Source organism: Mercenaria mercenaria, chromosome 17 (assembly GCF_021730395.1).
Source record: "Mercenaria mercenaria strain notata chromosome 17, MADL_Memer_1, whole genome shotgun sequence".
NCBI classification, from domain to species: domain Eukaryota; kingdom Metazoa; phylum Mollusca; class Bivalvia; order Venerida; family Veneridae; genus Mercenaria; species Mercenaria mercenaria.
In genome coordinates this window covers 25,684,477-25,691,521 of record NC_069377.1, presented here as the reverse complement: position 1 = coordinate 25,691,521, position 7,045 = coordinate 25,684,477, and the positions used below count along the sequence as shown (strand labels likewise).

Sequence of the window (7,045 nt, the reverse complement as noted above, 5' to 3'; positions counted from 1 at the left end):
TAACGAGGCTCCCTGCCGAGTTACCGCCTAAACAGTTACCCGAGAGCCGGATATTTCCATCTGCACCTATAACCAGTGAAAGAATCTTTTTCTTGCATACCGATTTCAAGAAATAATAATAAAAATTTAATCAATCGAACAGCTTTCTTTTTAGAACTATTTTTTATAGCAGTGTATTTAAACAAAGCGCGGGAAACCAACATCCGTAAACAGGAAAGACGTCATGACGTTTCAAAACAAATAACAATGTTTAGTTCCGGTTTTATTTTATCAGTTGCAGCGTAACTTTATGAATTATTGATAAAATAACGTGATTTGAATCGAGAAGTATATTATCAGGAACCAGTAGGAACGGTCAAGGTATTGAATTTTTATTCCGGTTTTTAAATAAAATATAAATTACTACATAAATCTTCTACATATATGTAGTTCGTAATACGTCATTAACAGCACGAGTCATCTTATTTCAGATGGATTTTTCCAGCACCGGTAAAAATACTGGAATTCCCCGTCTGGTATGCAAGAACTTTTTATCTTATACTTACGGAATCCTGTTTCCGCCATCGACTTTTCGCCTAGACAGAAACGCGAAAACTTGAAATTAAGCATCTAATTTATACTTTTCGTGCTATAAATTTACCGCGAAAAGTCGAAATCTTGAAGTTTTTGACCCGACAATTGTCGTGCAAACGTCAACTTTTCGACCTAGAATCAAGCGCGAAAAGTAGAAATTAAGAGAGCTAATTTCAACTTCTCGTGCTAAGATATTTCCTCGAAAAGTTGAAAAGTCGAAGTTTGTAACGCGACAATTGTCGTGCAAATTTCAACTTATCGACTGAATTTGTAGGGCGAAAAGTATAAATTAAAGTCTTAACTTCTACTTTTCGTGCCAGTTCTTTGGCCGATAATTTCGCGATATTATCGCTTAAATTTCGACTTTTCGTTGTAGGACTAATTTGAGTGAGCATAACCCTACACCGGTAAGAGGTGTCTTGGTAAAAAACTGTATACTATCACCGTTTTTCGAAATGTCGTTGGAAGATGACATTCGGCATTATTTTATGCAGAATCATACATACAGGGAAATATTGGTACTTTTACACATGGAAAAGAATGTCAGTATCAGGTAAGCTTCATAATATGAAATTAGGCGCTGCCTATCTGACGGGAAAGCCTAGTCATACGGATTCTTTCTTCTTTCTGCATAAAGTGTTCCTTCTGATATTTTCAGTTTTGACTGTAAGCCTAGTGGTTTTGCTCTTGTTATATTACATAATATATTTTAAAAACTGTTCAGTATACCCCCTTCGGTACATACCTACACTCGGTGCCATGTGCCCTTTAACGATCATGCCTTTGCTCTCAGTTTGTTTTCTCTAATACAAATTTCTGAATCCAGGAATGCACAGTTTCTTTTCAGTTCATTTCTTACAAATAGTTTTTAAAAAAAGACCAAAATAAAAACACAAAACCGCTAATCGCTCTCAAGCAATAAACATCACAAACTGTATGTTATCTTTACATTTCTTCGACTATCAAATACTATATGATAGACCCACAGTATATTTCTGCTTCAACATAATTAATGGTCTCAGATTTGCCTGTCGTGATATGTCTAAAAAAATACTCTAAAATGTGACTTATTATTTATCACACGATAAAGTCTGTAAGTTCTTGATGAAGTCAGCTGCTGAAAGTACAAATGTACTTTGATACAGTCGCCAGGAAGGAAAGCAGCATTTTAAATATGATACGACGCACAACAATGGCATCATATGGACTTGTAATAGCTTAAATGTAAAGGCAAGTCATCTACAAACATATCCATATATGGTATAGGTAGGTACCTGGGGTGTAGAGACTCGAAGAAGGGTCAAAATCTAACATAGTGTCATTGTCAACTGAAATTCCGTATAAATTACAATAATAATAATAATAATAATAATAATAAAAATAGGACAGGTATCAGAAAATGACGAAACTTGTTATATGCGGTAGGGTGCTGGCCAAGACTAAGCTGCCCTGACCCGTGGAGCTCTGAGAATTGCTCCAATGGTGTCATTGGACTGAGTAAAGGTAGTGCTTGGGCTTTCAGGACTTCATTGACTGCTCTAACAAGTCAATATTTGAGAATTTTACCTGAATTTGACCTATGACCTTGACCCCTAGTTGACCGGATACGAACCGGACGTGGCCACTTTTCTCTAGGTATTGGCTTGCCCTTTGCAACAAGGTATCATGTATTAAAATCAGACATCAGGTTATGAAGATATAGCTCCTCAGACAAGGACCATCCCTGTATTTAATATATGAAGAAGTATGTATATTTTCACGAAAAATGATACATTTTGAGACGGTCCTCCGACGAAACCGTCGGTGGTAAAATTATACAAGTTACGTATCCGTTTAGACAATGTTAAAATTATATTTATAAAAGTAATACCATTTAAATATCTTGTGTTTGGAACATTCTACAATTTTTTGAAGTTAATGAAAAAAACCGGACATTTTACGTACGGAAATACAGCTTTTATCCTAAATTACGTACAGACGGATGAACAGATGATGTCTTTTTTGTCACAAACATTCAGATTTTGTCATTTTCTTTCAAAACAAGTTTTTATTTGCAGTTATTTACCCAAAATAAATCTGTTATAAGCACTTTTTCCTTATTTTACTGAATATGTTTTAAGCCAAAAATGGCAAACCCGACAGCGTGCCCATCGGGGAAGAACATTTGGTTTTAATATTCGATTTGACAATACTACTTCTTAAAAGAAATTTCAGTTTGATACCTTACTTTTACTGCTTTTAATGATAAATTGAAATTGATGAATTGTTTAAAAAAAATGCCACAAAGATTAGGCGTTTTTTTAGTGAACACCACTATTTATTCCAGTGAACACCAGTTGACGCACGACAATGCGATACGACATCGCGACAATGTCGTTTGTCGTATCGCATTTTCGCGCGTCGTATCATATTGTTGTGATGTTGTATTGCATTGTCGTGTTTTGTATTGCGATGTCCCGTGTTGTATCGCATTGTCGTGATGTGGTATCGCAATGTCGTGCATCGCCTTTGAGGGGCGAGGGACGACATTTCACATGGCACTAACAGGATTCCGTAGCTAACTGATAACAAACAAGACTCACACACCAAGCTTAAAAGCCCACATGTCCACCAGTCGTGCATGCCATGATATTTAATTAGTTTAAAAAGATAAATGCTGTCGGGTGCAAACAATTCAACACCATTGAATTATTTGAATAAAATTGATATCGAATTCATGTAAACAGTAGTACAGTAGTAGATATGAGGAATGCATTTTTTATATTAAGAAATAGTAATGTTTTATAGATCTATCTACTAGTATATAAAAAAGAAGAAAAAAAAAAAGAAAACAATGTGCACAAAGTAAATGTACATTGTTTCATTTCAGAGACGTATAGATCATATATTTATATGTCTGTGATTGTTTCAATACCTTCATGTATTTTACAGATTCATAACACATGATTTAAAACTGTGATAATATATATTCCGAACTTATTATTTTTTAATTTAAACTTTTATTATTTTAACGCTTAGATTAGAAATGTAACACAAATAATTATTTGAAAAATCCTCTTATTTTGTGACATATACATCACATAAAATTACAAGTTAGGGAACTTCATTAGAATATGTACTTGAGTAATAACCTCTAATAAGGTGTGAATTACATAATACCATGAAAAGTAAGTTTGATGAACCGGCAGTATAAATTAAGTTTTATTTAATGTATTACAGTCTTAGAAGTCTTGAGAAAATTCTTCGTAGCCTTGGTTTGAGAAGAAGGAGAACTTTGGTTGTGCCCAGAGCTCAGGCAGCATTAATGGTATATACTTTTATCTGTTTTCTGTGTTTTGTTTAAAAAAGATGATCTTGACATGTTTGAAGGCTTTGAAACCTATATAGCTAATGGCTACTTGTTGACTCTGCTATTTTTGAGCCGCAGTGAAATTGCCAGCTATTAATTATCCAATATGTGAAAACATCAGATTCTGGTCCTATCCTTAGGTGTACTTTTTGTCTAAACAAAAAAATGATAGCCATTTTTTATACCACTTGTACCAAAGTACCAAATGCATAATAGTAACTTCAACAAAGGATGGTAACCATTATCACATACTAGTCAGACAAAATTCACAAAAAATAGTCATGTGATTGCTAAATAAATTTACTCACAAACTAGTTCAGAAACACTTTTAGAGAAATGTGTGCCTGATGGAAATACCTATTTTACAATAACACACATCACAGGAAAAATGGGCAATTTTGAGCCTTGTCCAAGATCTGTCTGAAGTTGTGAAAGCTGACCATACCCATATTATACATGTATTTCTCTTTGTCTTTACTTTTTTTATTCAAAACCAATTTATATTTTTTTTGTCATTGCATAATAATCTCTGACATGTACAGATATGTAAATGGACAGATATATTTAGCCACTTAATGACTCAACTTGTAAACAAACATATAAAATGGACGCTTGCAGTGGTTTGGTTGATTACTGGATCTGTGCCACATGAGACGGGCCCAAAATAAGCACTGCTGGCTTGATGCATACTTGTAGGTACTTGTCTATGATTCATTATGGAAGTGCATATCAAGACTGATAACTCAACAGCAATTAGGAATGAGTACTAAGCTAATAGGTAGACCTTTTGCCTTCCCAACAATGTTAATGTTTTATCATGGAACTTTTTTCAGTCATCAAGAATAATGTATGTTGACTGTTTAAACCTACCAAGTTTGAAAGCAAGGATAGTGGAATTTTAAATTGTTTTTATAATTTCTAGACGGAATCGAGTCGTGGTGGAGGCTAATGCGGCAAATGGGAATAGGCTACTGGATTGACTATTTCAAAGATCTCGATGACAATGGGGTATTGTCCACTGAAAGTCCAGTTCATGTTTGAGTATTTTCTCAACCATAGCATAATGCACAAAGTGTATAAATAATTATTGACAAATATGCAGGTAAGAAACCTCAACAAGAAGATGTACAGATATTTTCGCAAATATTGTTAAAAGTAACTTATTTAAGCTCTACTTAGATGATAGTGTGTGGGAGTTACTTATATAATAATACTGTGAAGAATTTCCAATGAAATCGGATTTTCTCATTGTTTCTTGATTTCAAGGGCAGATAACTCAAAAGCAAGGATGGCGACCTATATTTTTTATTTCATTTTCTCTCTGTGTGGGAATTTTTTTCACACTATTACATGTATTATATATGGATCTCCCAGACTTTTTTTGTGTGTGTTTTTTTTATAATTTTTTGTGTACACGTGTGTACTTTGTGACGTTACTTGGCAACGCCACATTTTCATTATGTCTGCCGTAACGATTTTACATGAAACCGGTTGTTAGACGAAATACATATTAAAAACGCATTTGATGTTTTTTTTATCATTTTTAGCTCGACTATTCTAAGAATAGGGAAGCTTATCCTACTCGCCCCGGCGTCGGCGTGAGCGTTAGTGTGAGCGTCACACAAATGTTAAAGTTTGCGTACCACCCCAAATATTTTCAAAGTCCATTGAGATATTGCTTTCATATTTTGCATACTTGTTTTCCATCATGACCCCATTCTGTAAACAGGAGCAGACAACTCTATCAAGTATTTTGACTGAATTATGGCCCCTTTTCGACTTAGAATATGCTTATTGTAATGTTGAAGTTTTACTCATAGCTTATATTATACTATCAAGCACTGAGAATAATCGAGCGCGCTGTCAACTGACAGCTCTTGTTTATATATATACACACACATGTTCATAAATTTTTGAACTGATTGTATAAATTAATACAATTAATGGGTGTTTTAGCTCACATGTCACACAGTGACAAGGTAAGCCTTTGTGATCACATTTTGTCGTTCCTCCGTCCGTGAGTGCGTCCGTGCGTCAACAATCGATGTCTGCGCTCTAGTGGCCACAATTCTTCTTCAATTTTCACCAAACCTGGTCAGAAGTTGTGTCTGGATGATATCTAGGTCAAGTTCAAATATGGGTCAGATGGGTAAAAAAAACTAGGTCAAACGGTCACGAAGTACATTGAAAATTAGCTTTTTAATGCTGTAGCGGCTACAATTTTGATTAGATTTCAACAAACCTGGTCAAAGTTGCTCTAGGTGTTCTAGGTCTTTGTTTAAATATTTGCCATGTCTTGTCAAAAACTAGGTCATGGAGTCACTTAATACATTAAAAAAAGCCTTTAAACACTCTAGCAGCTACAATTTTCATTGGAATTTCACCAAACCTGCTCATAAATTGCTTCTAGATGATCTCTAGGTAAAGTTCGAATATGGGTCATGTTGGGTCTAAAACTAGGTCACAGGTTTACTATGTACATTATAAAATAGCCTGTGAACGCTCTAGCGGCTACAATTTTCGGTGGATTTTCACCAAACTTGGTTAAATGCGACATCTAGGTGATACGTAGATCGATCAAGTGTCAAAAAATCGGACACATGGTTTACTTAGTACATTAAAAAAAATGAAACAGTCTACTTAAACAGGTGAGCGACCTTAAGATCATCTATGATGACCTTTTGTTTTGTTACCCATTTTTTTCAGGGAGTGTCTGAGGTTTTGTTTTACGAAGTTGCTTCAGAAGAACTTGATAAAATTGAGAGAACAGTGGAACTTGCATCGTGTTAGAACTTCGTCAAGTTTGCTGGAAAGCCAAACCTGCTCTATCACCACCCAGAACTTTTTGGTTAGTTGTTCAGTTCCTTCGTTCCTACATGAACAGAATGAAACATAAAGAAGCAGTACTGTACATACTTAATTATAATTTAATTTAGCAGATTTTTTTTACCATATCTCAACTTCACTGTCCAATAATCATAGTAATTATTGCTTTATTTTTTTAAGATCTATGTCATAATTTATGACAGTCTAGACAAGTTCTGTTTAATGCAAAATTGACCTATAACCTCTATATGTGCATTTGAAGTATGGACCTAGGACTTAAGCAAGACACATGGTCTC

General features: G+C 34.6%; 1 long non-coding RNA gene across 1 annotated transcript; it reads left to right on the top strand.

Moving 5' to 3' along the window:
• The first annotated feature begins 619 nt into the window (after positions 1-619).
• Positions 620-5,918, top strand: LOC128550202 (uncharacterized). The gene is made up of 3 exons (XR_008368166.1): positions 620-1,126; positions 3,793-3,880; positions 4,845-5,918. It is a non-coding gene; the product is annotated as an uncharacterized LOC128550202 (long non-coding RNA).
• Positions 5,919-7,045: the final 1,127 nt, after the last annotated feature.